General features: G+C 41.8%; 1 pseudogene; it reads right to left on the reverse strand.

Moving 5' to 3' along the window:
• The window catches only part of LOC102738589 (peptidyl-prolyl cis-trans isomerase FKBP3 pseudogene), a 58,544-nt pseudogene extending 47,248 nt beyond the window's left edge, over positions 1–11,296 (reverse strand).
• Positions 11,297–11,971: the final 675 nt, after the last annotated feature.

An 11,971-nucleotide genomic window follows, 5' to 3' on the forward strand; every position in this document is an offset into this window, starting at 1 on the left:
CTCTGAATATATCCTGCCAGTCCTTTCTGGCCTGCCAGGTCTCTGTGGATAGGTCTGCTTCCAAGCTAATGTTTCTACCCTTGTAGGTTACAGACCTCTTGTCCCGAGCTGCTTTCAGGATTTTCTCTTTGTCTCTGAGACTTGTAAGTTTTACTATTAGATGTCGGGGTGTTGACATATTTTTATTGATTTTGAGGGAGGGGTTCTCTGTGCCTCCTGGATTTTGATGCCTGTTTCCTTCCCCAAATTAGGGAAGTTCTCTGTTATAATTTGCTCCCATATACCTTCTGCCCCTCTCTGTCTTTCTTCTTCTTCTGAGATCCCAATTATTCTAATATTGTTTTGTCTTATGGTATCACTTATCTCTTGAATTCTGCCCTCGTGATCCAGTAGTTGTTTATCTCTCTTTTTCTCAGCTTCTTTAGTCTCCATCATTTGGTCTTCTGTATCACTGATTCTCTCTTCTGCCTCATTTATCATAGCAGTTAGAGCCTCCATTTTTGATTGCACCTCATTAATAGCCCTTTTGATTTCGACTTGGTTAGATTTTAGTTCTTTTAGTTCTCCAGAAAGGGATTCTCTAGTATCTTCCATGCTTTTTTCAAGCCCCACTAGTATCTTTATAATCGTCATTCTGAATTCTAGTTCCGACATCTTACTAATGTCCGTATTAATTGGGTCCCTGGCAGTCAGTACTTCCTTTTGTTCTTTTGTTTTGAGGTGATTTTTCCCATGTTGTCATTTTGTCCAGAGGAGAATAGATGAATGAGAGAACAAAATGCTAACAGGGTAACAATGACCCCAGAAAAATATACACTAAACAAATCAGAAGAGACCCAAAACTGGGGGAAAAGAAAGGGAAAGAAAAAAAAAAAGAATATGATCAGGCTGGTGAATAGATCCCAGCCACACTAGATTTTGGGTGTGTTTTGGTCTGTTAGAAGAAAGTGTCTCCCAAAATTTTAAAGAAAGAAAAACATATATGTACAAAAATAAGGGTAAATACAATGCAGGGATGAGATATGACTGTAAAGATGAAAATTGTAAAAGATTTTATAAAAGGAATTGATAAGATAAGTTGGTTGAAAAAAGAAAGAAGAAAAAGTTTAAAAAAATAGAAATAAGAAAGGGAGAGAATGTGATCAGGCAGGAGAGTAGAACAAAGCCATACATTAGACATTTAGTGTATATTTTGGTTTGTTAGAAGAAACTGTATCCCAAAGTTTTAAAGAGAGCAAAACTTATATATATACAAAAAATAAGGTTACCTACAATGAAGGGATAGAATATGACTCTAAAAATGAACATTAAAAAAGATTTTAGGGCGCCTGGGTGGCTCAGTCAGTTAAGTGTCTGCCTTTGGCTCAGGTCATGATCCCAGGGTCCTGGGATCGAGTCCCACATCTCGCTCCCTCCTCTGCAGGAAACCTGCTTCTCCCTCTTCCTCTGCCTCTGCCTCTTTCTCTCTGTCTCTCATGAATAAATAAATAAAATCGTTTAAAAAAAGATTTTAAAAAAAGGAATTGATAAGACAGTTGAAAAAAGGAAAAAGAAAAATTCAAAAAAAAAGAAAAAGAGAAAAATAAAGAAAATTTAAAAAATTAACTTTGAAAGACTAAAGAATCAGGGAAAAAAAGCCATGAATTCTTTGTGCTGTATTCCCTTAGTGCTGGAGTCCTGCCGTTCTCATTGATCAGTAAACTTGGTCTTGGCTGGCTGTTCTTGCTGATCTTCTGGGGGAGGGGCCTGTTGCAGTGATTCTCAAATGTCTTTGCCCGAGGCAGAATTGCACCACCCTTGTCAGGGGCCAGGCTAGGTAATCTGCTCAGGTTTGCTCTCGGGAGCTTTGTTCCCTGAAATCTCTCTGTACAGCTTTGGAGGAAGAGAATGAAAATGGCGGCCTCCCAGTCTCTGCCCCAGAGGAGCCGAGAACTCGGGGCCCCGCTCCTCAGTGCACCCCCAGAGAAAAGCTGTCAGTCACTCCCATCTCCTTGGTCTCTGGCCACACTCCGAGCTCATCTGGCCTGTGACTGAGCATTTCTATCTCTGGCACCCGACCCTGTGTGGAGTCTCCAAACCCAGCAGATTCCTGCGGTGCACTCCTGCGCCACTCCTCCCTGGGGAGGAAGGGGAGTCTCTCCGGATCTGCCGCTTGTTGGGTCCCTGCTTCCAGAAAGTGGTTGCTTTTCTGTTCAGAGAGTTGCTGCCATTCTTTTCTTCAATCTCCTGTAGAGTTTGTAGGTGTTCAGAATGGTTTGATCCCTATCTAGCTGAATTCCTGGGACCAGAGGAAATTTAGGTCTCCTACTCCTCTGCCATCTTGCTCCTCCCTCCAGGGGTCCATATATCTTTTCTAATTAGTGTTTTCATTTTGGGGGATAAATACCCAGAAGTAGTATTACTGGATTACATGGTACTTCTCTTTTTAGTGTTTTGAGGATCCTCCATAATGTTTTCCACAGTGGTTGCACCAATTTACATTCTCACCAACAGTGCACAAGGGTTCCTTTCTTCCACATCTTCACCAACACTTGTTATTTCTTGTCTTTTTGATACTAGCCATTCTGACTGCTGTGCGGTTCAGTTTCAGTTTGCATTTCTATAATGATTAGAGATGTTGAGCATCTTTTCATGTGTCTGTTGGCTATTTGCAGATGACATGATACTATATAGAGAAAATCTTAAAGACTCTGTGAAAAATCTGTTAGAACTAATAAATGAATTCATTAAAGTGACAGGATGCAAAATCAATATACAGAAATTTGTTGCATTTCTATATGCTACCAAGGAAACAGAAGAAAGGAAAATTAAGAAAACAACCCCATTTACAGTAGTAGCAAAAAGAATAAAATACCTAGGAGTAATTTTTTTTTATTATGTTAATCACCATACATTACATCATTAGTTTTTGATGTAGTGTTCCATGTTTCATTGTTTGCATAGAACACCCAGTGCTCCATGCAGAATGTGCCCTCTTTAATACCCATCACCAGGCTAACCCATTCCCCCACCCCCCTCCCCTCTAGAGCCCTCAGTTTGTTTTTCACAGTCCATAGTCTCTCATGGTTCGTCTCCTCTTCTGATTTCCCCCCTTTCATTCTTCCCCTCCTGCTATCTTCTTCTTCTTCTTCTTTTTTTTTTAACATATAATGTATTATTTGTTTCAGAGGTACAGGTCTGTAATTCATCAGTCTTACACAATTCACAGCACTCACCATAGCACATACCCTCCCCAAAGTCTATCACTCAGCCACCCCATCCCTAGGAGTAAATTTAACCAAAGAGGTAAAAGACTCATACTCTGAAAACTATAAGACATTGATGAAAGAAATATAGATGACACAAACAAATGGAAAGATATAACATGATCATGGATTAGATGAATTACTATTGTTAAAATGTCTATACTACCTAGAGCAATCTACAGATTCAATGCAATCCCTATCAAAATACCAATAGTATATTTCACAGAACTAGAACCAAAAAATCCTAAAATTTGTATAGAACCAAAAAAGACCCCAAATAGCCAAAGCAATCTTGAGAAAGAACAAAGCTGGAGGTATTACAGTCCCAGATTTCAAGGTAATATTACAAAGCTGTAGTAATCAAGGGGTGCCTGGGTGGCTCAGTTGGTTAAGTGGCTGCCTTTGGCTCAGGTCATGATCTCAGGATTGTGAGATCGAGCTCTGCATTGGGCTGTCTGCACAGCAGGGAGTCCGCTTCTCCCTCTCCCTCTGCCCCTCCCCCTCGCCCGTGCTCACTCACTCTTTCAAATAAATAAAAATCTTAAAAAAAAGACCTAAATTTAAGACTTGAAACCATAAAACTCCTAAAAGAAAACATAAATAATGATCTTTTTGGACATCACCTTTAGCAATATTTTTCTGCATCTGTCTCCTCAGGCTAGGGAAACAAAAACAAAAATTAATAATTGGTACTACATCAAGTCAAAAAGTTTTTACAGTGAAGGAAACCATCAACAAAACAAAAAGACAACCTACTGAATGGGGGAAAGTATTTGCAAATGATATATCTTGATAATTATTTTTAAAAATTTTTTATTTAAATTCAATTTCATTAACATATAGTATATTATTAGTTTCAGGGGTATAATTTAGTGATTCATAAGTTGCATGTAACACCCAATGCTCATCAAGTGCCCTCCTTAATGCCCGTCACCCAATTATCTCTTCTCCCCCCACTTCCTCCCCTCCAGCAACCCTCAGTTTGTTTCCTAGAGTTAAGAGTCTCTTATAGTTTGCCTCTGTCTGTTTTCATCTTATTTTTCCTTCCCTTCCCCTTTCGTCATCTGTTTTGTTTCTTAAATTCCACATGAGTGAAATCATATGGTATTTGTCTTTCTCTGACTTATTTCACTTAGCATAATACTCTCTAGCTCCATCCACATTGTTGCAAATGGCAAGATTTCATTCTTTTTGGTGGCTGAGTAATATTCCATTGTGTGTGTGTGTGTGTGTGTGTGTGTGTATACATACTACTACTTCTTTATCCATTCATCTGTCGATGGACATCTGGGCTCTTTCCATAGTTTGGCTATTGTGGACCTTGCTGCTATAAACATTGGGGTGCAGGTGCCCCTTCGAATCACTATTTTTGTATCCTTTGGATAAATACCTAGTAGTACAATTGCTGGGTCGTAGGGTAGCTCTATTTTTAAGAGGAATCTCTTTTTTTCCAGAGTGGCTGCGCCAGTTTGCATTCCCACCAACAGTGTAAGAGGGTTCCCCTTTCTCTGCATCCTCACCAACATCTGTTGTTTCCTGAGTTTTTCGTTGTAGACATTCTGACTGGTATGAGGTGGTATCTCATTGTGGTTTTGATTTGTATTTCCCTGATGCTGAGGTTTGTTCAAGCTCTGTGAAAAATGCTAGTGTTATTTTCATGGGGATTGCATTAAATGTGTAGATTGGTTTGGGTAGCATAGACATTTTAACAATATTTGTTTTCAGTCCATGAGCATGGAATAATGGGTTGATATCTAAAATATGTTAAGAACTCCTACAACTCAACACCAAAATAAAATAATCCAATGAAAAATGGCAGAGGACCTGAATAGACATTTTTGCATTAATTTTAATTTGAAAAATACTGCATTAAAATATTTATTTTTATTACTGAGTTGTTTTTTTTAAAGATTTTATTTATTTATGTGACAGAGAGAGACACAGCGAGAGACGGAACACAAGCAGGGGGAGTGGGAGAGGGAGAAGCAGGCTTCCCGTGGAGCAGGGAGCCCGATGCAGGGCTCGATCCCAGGACCCTGGGATCATGACCTGAGCTGAAGGCAGATGCTTAACGACTGAGCCACCTGGGCACCCCTATTACTGAGTTTTTTTAAAAAAAGATTTTATTCATTTATTAGAGAGAGACACACACAGATATAGTGAGAGAGAGCATGAGCAGGGAGGAGAGGGAGAAGCAGGCTCCCCACTGAGCAGGGAGCCCAGTGTGGGACCCAATCCCAGGACCCTGGGATTATGACCTGAGCCAAAGGCAGACGCTTAACTGACTGAGCCAACCAGGTGCCATGATTACTGAGTTTTTTGACATCCTTTAAATTTTACACCTGAAATGAGTACCTCATTTGCCTCCCCCTTGTCCCTAGCCCATTAGCAGCAGACAAGAGTAGAGAGGGAAGAGGATCATAGACTGCTCAGGGAGCCAGGATGACTGAGAACCATGAGCGAGAAACTTCACAACTCTGCTCAACTCCTAAACAGAATTTCTCAGTGCTTCTTAATTACAGTGCAGTGTAGAAACATTCATTCTCTGAAGGGTTGCTGCAACAACATGTGTGGCAGGTGGCTTGCAGCTGAAGAGGAGGAAAACACAGCATGAGCATTACCATCCCAAAGGGAGTGTCTGCACCGTCCAGTATGGGAGCCACCAGCCACATGTGGCTCTTGAACACTTGAAACATGGTCAGTCCAGACTGAGATGCACTGTGAGTGTAAAGATCATAATGGATTTTGAAGAGGTAGTATGAAATAAAAGAAGGTCTTATATTCTATTCAAAACTTGTTTATATTGATTTCTGTTGAAATGATAATATTTTGGATACATTAGTTTGAATAAAATATTAAAATGAATTTTACTGGTTTCTTTTGTCTTTTTTTAAAATGTACTGACAAGGAAATTTTAAATTACATGTGTGGCTTGTGTCTGTGGCTCAAACTATATTTTTTTTATTATGTTCAGTTAGCCACTGTATAGTACATTACTTTTTGATGTAGTGTTCAGTGATTCATTAGTTGCATCTAACACCCAGTGCTCATCACAACACGTGCCCTCCTTAATACCCATCCCCTAGCTACCCCACCTCCCCACCCCCCTCCCTTCTGAAACTTTCAGCTTGTTTCCCAAGGTCCATAGTCTCTCATGGTTCCTCTCCCTCTCTGATTTCTACCCCTTCAGTTTTCCCTCCCTTCCGCTGTGGTCCTCCGTGGTATTCCTTATGTTCCACATATGAGTGAAACCAACAATCCTAAAATTTGTATAGAACCAGAAAAGACCCCGAATCGCCAAGGGAATGTTGAAAAAGAAAAACAAAGCTGGGAGCATCACGTTACCTGACTTCCAGCTATATTACAAAGCTGTGATCACCAAGACAGCATGGTATTGGCACAAAAACAGACACATAGACCGATGGAACAGAATAGAGACTCCAGAAATGGACCCTCAACTCTATGGTCAACGAATCTTTGATAAACCAGGAAAAAATATCCAATGGAAAAAAGACAGTCTCTTCAATAAGTGGTGCTGGGAAAATTGGGCAGCTACATACAGAAGAATGAAACTAGACCATTCTCTCATGCCATACACAAAGATAAACTCAAAGTGGATGAAAGACCTTAGTGTGAGACAGAAATCCATCAAAATCTTAGAGGAAACTATATTTTTATTGGACAGCACTGGTGTATGTGGTAGCACAGATGTGTACTTGAACTCATGCAGGGGCCCTGGTCACAGAGCTCCCCCCAACCCCAGGGGAATTTCATTCACATTGAAGCTCTTCCTCTAACCTCTGCTCTCTGACTAGGTAACCTGTGTCAAGAGGTTCCAACTAGGCCAATGTATGTTGGAACTCACAGGGAAGCAGGGATGGGACCTGGCATTATGGCAGTGGCTGAGGGTGCTGGAGAGTGACAGATGAGGAAGTGCAGTGGAGATCCTTTTTGACCTAGCATCTCTGAACACCTTTCTTATATTTGGAGAATGCCCCACAATGGGGGAAAGATTCTCATCCTCCCAACCTCCTTTGCAGTAGAGATCAGAGCTCAGCCAGTCAAACACACAGAAGTTAGCGTTTAACCCGGAAGCGGCCGTTGTTAATGTATGGAATCCACGAGGGTGAGGGTGGCACCACCAGCTTCCAGCAGCAGTGAGAAGCAGAGGGTCGGCATGAATGGTTGGGTGGCGCCAGCTATTGTGATGATGCCCAGGAGGTGGTAGGGGTGTGTCTATACCAGACCAGTTCTTGGTGAAATTTGTGGCATTGTTCTTTACTGCATAGTCTTAAACTGGTTTTCTGGACTTTCAGAGACTGTCTATATTCTTCAAATTTTTTTTCTGGTTAGAATGGATTCTGTCATTTACAACTAAAATCCTACTGATATACAGGGTTTTCTTTCTTTTTTTTTAAGGATTTTATTTATTTGAGAGAGAGAGAGTGAGAGTGCATGAGCAGTAGGGAGGGGCAAAGGGAGAAGCAGATTCTCCACTTAGCAGGGGGCCTGACATGGAGCTCAATCCCAGGACCCTGGGATCATGACCTGAGCTGAAGGCAGAGGTTTAACCAACTGAGCCACCCAGGCACCCACCCCCCTTTTTTTTAAGGATAGGGTTTTCTAAACTTGCTGTATAGTAGTCCCCAAATACCCAGTGTTTCAAACAGCCAATGACTCTTGCTTGAAGAACCACTTTTTGTTCAGCACTGTGATAGTAGCTAGGGGGAATCAGAAAAATATGAGCTTTGGTTGCCTTATTCCAATAACTCACAGAGGTGATGATGTGTGGTAATTAGCATCCTGGTGCCATGGTCTTCCACAGGGCAGAGGGGAATAGGTTCTGATGCCTCTCCTACTTAGAGCTACATTTAACTCTTCATTTCTCTAACATAATTATTAGCTGCCTTCTCTTTTTCGTGGCATCTGATCTCAAATCAGCCTTGAGACCAAGGCTGTTCTGGGGACATACACACACACTCAGAAAATCCCACTTACATCATTGCCTCTAAGTGAATTTGGGAGTCTACTTCCTGCCTTCAGGAATTAAAATGATGGAGAGAGTATGTTCCTTGTAAAAAGGAGGTTATATTTGCAAATTATACACCTATAATTTTGCAAGCATCAACTCTGGTATTTGGGTTCCCCCCAAAGTAGACTGAGATGAGGATTTAGGTGCATGTGGTTGATTTGGAAGGTGATCCCAGGAAGCTGAAGGGAGGGAGCAAGGAAAAGAGGGTGTGTTGATGAACAGGTCACTGCTGTGGGCAACTGGGCTCAGTCCTATTGAGGATACTCTGAAAGATCCTATAGAACATTACTCAGCGGGGTGAGGAAGCTGGGGTATTTATCTACCAATTCCCAGCCCTCATTGTTTGAGAGTTACTCCTGGGGATGTTAGCTCCCTAGCACTTCTGGTTTGCCCTGTATGGACAGAGAATGCTACTGTGGCCAGATAAAGTCCTCAGGCAGAGAGACCCAGGTGCCTGAGGCTAGAATTTGCCAGTGTGTGCAGGAATTGTCCACCAAAGCTGTGGATGACCTTAAGGTCGGCCAAAGGGATATTGGCGGGGCACCAACAGCTACATTGGTTGGCTACCCTAAGTTCATAAAATTATCCCCCCATGAATTATTTCTTGCATTCAACACATATTTATAAAGCTCCCAGTATGTTCCCAGCATGCATTTTGGCATGGTTATGTAACAGTGAATAAAACAGATGCAAAGTCCTCCCTTAATAGCATATTCTAGTGACTATTCTCAGGAGTGTTAAATTCTACCAATCACAGATGCTTATTAGATTTTCAATAATATATGCATTCATTTAATACTATTTTATCTTTGATATTGTACTAATTGGATAAAATATGACACTTTTTGTTATCTTTCTTAGTTTAGAAAACAGTTTCAAAGAATGTTAAAGCTTGAAGTGTCCCTAAAGATAACTAAGACATGCAAAGGTGAACTAACTTTCCCAAAGATAACAGAAGCAGGGGTAAGACTTCAGGCTTCTCCCTGTGTTTCCACAATAGCACCACATTGACTGAGACTGGCTGGTTTTTGTTTTGTTTTGTTTTGTTTTAAAGCAAAAGCCAAAAAAGTGTTGTTTGAGTGCACCCTTATACAAAGTGGCCGGAATGTAAAGTGGTGCAAAGGTTTTGTAAAACAATTGGCAGTAAGCATTAAGAGCTTTAGAAGTAAACATTTACATTGATGTAGTAATTCAGCTTTTAGGGATTTATTCTAAGAAAAATTTGGAAAATTGCCAAAGATTTATATGCAAGGAATACTAATTTAGTCAAAGACATGTTTTTAAAGACTATATTGGGAAAATACAATATTTTAGGTGACGAGATGTGCATATACAAGTTCATATACTGGAAGGTCTCATTTTCCTGAAAGATCCACACACAGGACGGTATAGCAAAGCAGCAGTTAAATATCTGGGTGGTGGGACTGCATGAAGTATTTGTTCCTTCTTATATACTTGTATTTTCTACAATGGACATGTGTTACTTTTATAATCAGAGAAAAAGCTTAACAATTCTTTTTTTTTTTTTTTACCTCTAGGCATTTTGATATGTTCTGGGGAAGTATGCAGCAGATATTTATGTGTGCTTTAGTCTTGGAAAAAATCATACTGTTTCAAACAAGACTCCGAATATTCAGAAGCCTTGCAGCCGTTGTGACTGTGGAGAGGGCACATTTTGAAATGCCTTCCTTCTAGGTCCTGCCCCCCTCTCTGCCTCTTTATCTCGCTCCACTGGAGCACTTCCCTTTTCCCCGTGGGCGTCCCACGGATATGGGTCCTTTGTCTGCATCCTGCTCATAGGTTCCTGCTTTGTGGCTTCTGTTCCTTTGTTCCCTTCCTCTCCATCAGCTGCTCCTTCGTGTTCCTGTCAGTTCTTCTTACAGAAGCAGAAGCTCATGCTGCTGGGTTTCAGCCTTTCTCCCCTCCCAGTTTCCAGCAGCAGGGTCTGCCGGGGGTTCATTTCCTCTTAGCCACTGTGTCTTGCTTTAAGAACTGCCTTTGGGATTAGACGCTTACCAGGAAGATGAAAGAAAATAAGCCACCTATTAAATATATCACCTTTGGACTTTCCAGAGATCCCAACTTTGCCAAACACCACGGGAGCCCATGCCCCCGCCCCCCACCCATGGCGACACTTCCTGAAACGCATGCTGTCTTCCAAAACAACTGAGGAACACCAACCCCCTGCCTTCCCCCAAGCAAGGCTGTTGTTTTGATGTCCCAGGTTGCTACCACGTGAGAATGTTGTGGTGTGAGAAAATATCAGTGCTGAAAATGCACATCGCACTTGCTTTCCGTCAACTCTGAAGGGGCCATTAATCATTCTCCATCCTCCCATCTTTTCCCTGTCTTTATTACACAGAAGCTGTGCTTGTCGTTTCTGAGGAGTATCTGTGGGTGGTGACTAATCTTTGGCCTTGTCCATGTGGTCTGACAGGAATTCTCTAGAGTCTCCTAGCATCAGCCTGGAGAGTTCAAGGGCATCAGAGGAGGCCCCATGGCAAGGTGCAGCCAAGCAGAAGGAAGCAAAGATGTTGGGATGGGAGCAGCCTGATGCTGGCTCCCTTAGGCCTGGCCGTGATACATTCTTCCTTCTTTGCTGAGTGAAGTTCTGAAAGGATTTGCTTGTTTTGTCCCTGGCTCAGCTGAGTAAAGAATGTTGTCTAGGCAACATTCATCAGAAAACCTCTACTCACAGGGATACATCAAGTATCATTCTTTTTCAAAAATGCATACTACTTACCTTGGTGCTCCTGTAGTTCAGGCCCAGGAGGGGTACCATGTTGTATCTATTGGTGTTCAGGGCTGGAAACTCCTTTAGGTATTAAAATGGAAAGGTCTTGAATTCAGAGAATCAGGTGCTTGCCATATTGTTAGAAGGGCCGGACAAACAGGAATGATTGCCAGAAGATCACAGAACTGACTAACCCAAAGAAATCCTACCTCTGGCACAATTCAGAAGGTGGGCTATCAAAGGCTGCCACTGGAGTACACCATCTAAGGACCAGGGAGTCACCATGGTGCACTTTTAACACCCCAGAGGGGCAAACTAAGCATTGGAAATATGCTTCGCAAATACTCCATGTCTCTGCTCAAGGCAGAAAAGCAGCAAGAAGATGGTCTCTGCCTTATGTACGCCTCCACGCTGGTGAATGCGATTCATGCAGAAGCCTGGCTACAAGGGAGTCTGTGAAATATAGAATTGAGTTTTCCAGATTTATTAATACAGTAAGACACAATGGAAGGAAGTAGGACTGGATGCTGAATACCAGTAGACCATATCCAACACACACACCTTATAAAATGGCACTGGCCTTAGAGCATGCACGGGGCCCAGTTGGGGTTGGCTGAGTTTCAACAGGGTCTGACGCAAAAAAAAAAAAAAAAAAAAAAGGGTAAAACACAAAATATCGTTGAGTCTCTTCAGGGAAGACAGAGTTCATCACAGAATTATTCCTGCTCTGGGGCGCCTGGGTGGCTTAGTCGGTTGAGTGCCTGCCTTCGGCTTAGGTTATGATCTTGGGGTCCTGGGATGGAGCCCCGTATTGGGCTCCCTGCTCAGCGGGGAGTCTGCTTCTCCCTCTCCCTCTGCCCCTTCCCCTGCTTGTGCTCTCTCTCTCTCTCAGATAAATAAATAAAATCTTTAAAAAAAAGAATTATTCCTGTTCTGATTTTTAGGACTATGCAGGAGATA

Source organism: Leptonychotes weddellii, chromosome X (genome assembly GCF_054177405.1).
Source record: "Leptonychotes weddellii isolate Sample4059 chromosome X, ASM5417740v2, whole genome shotgun sequence".
Taxonomy (NCBI): domain Eukaryota; kingdom Metazoa; phylum Chordata; class Mammalia; order Carnivora; family Phocidae; genus Leptonychotes; species Leptonychotes weddellii.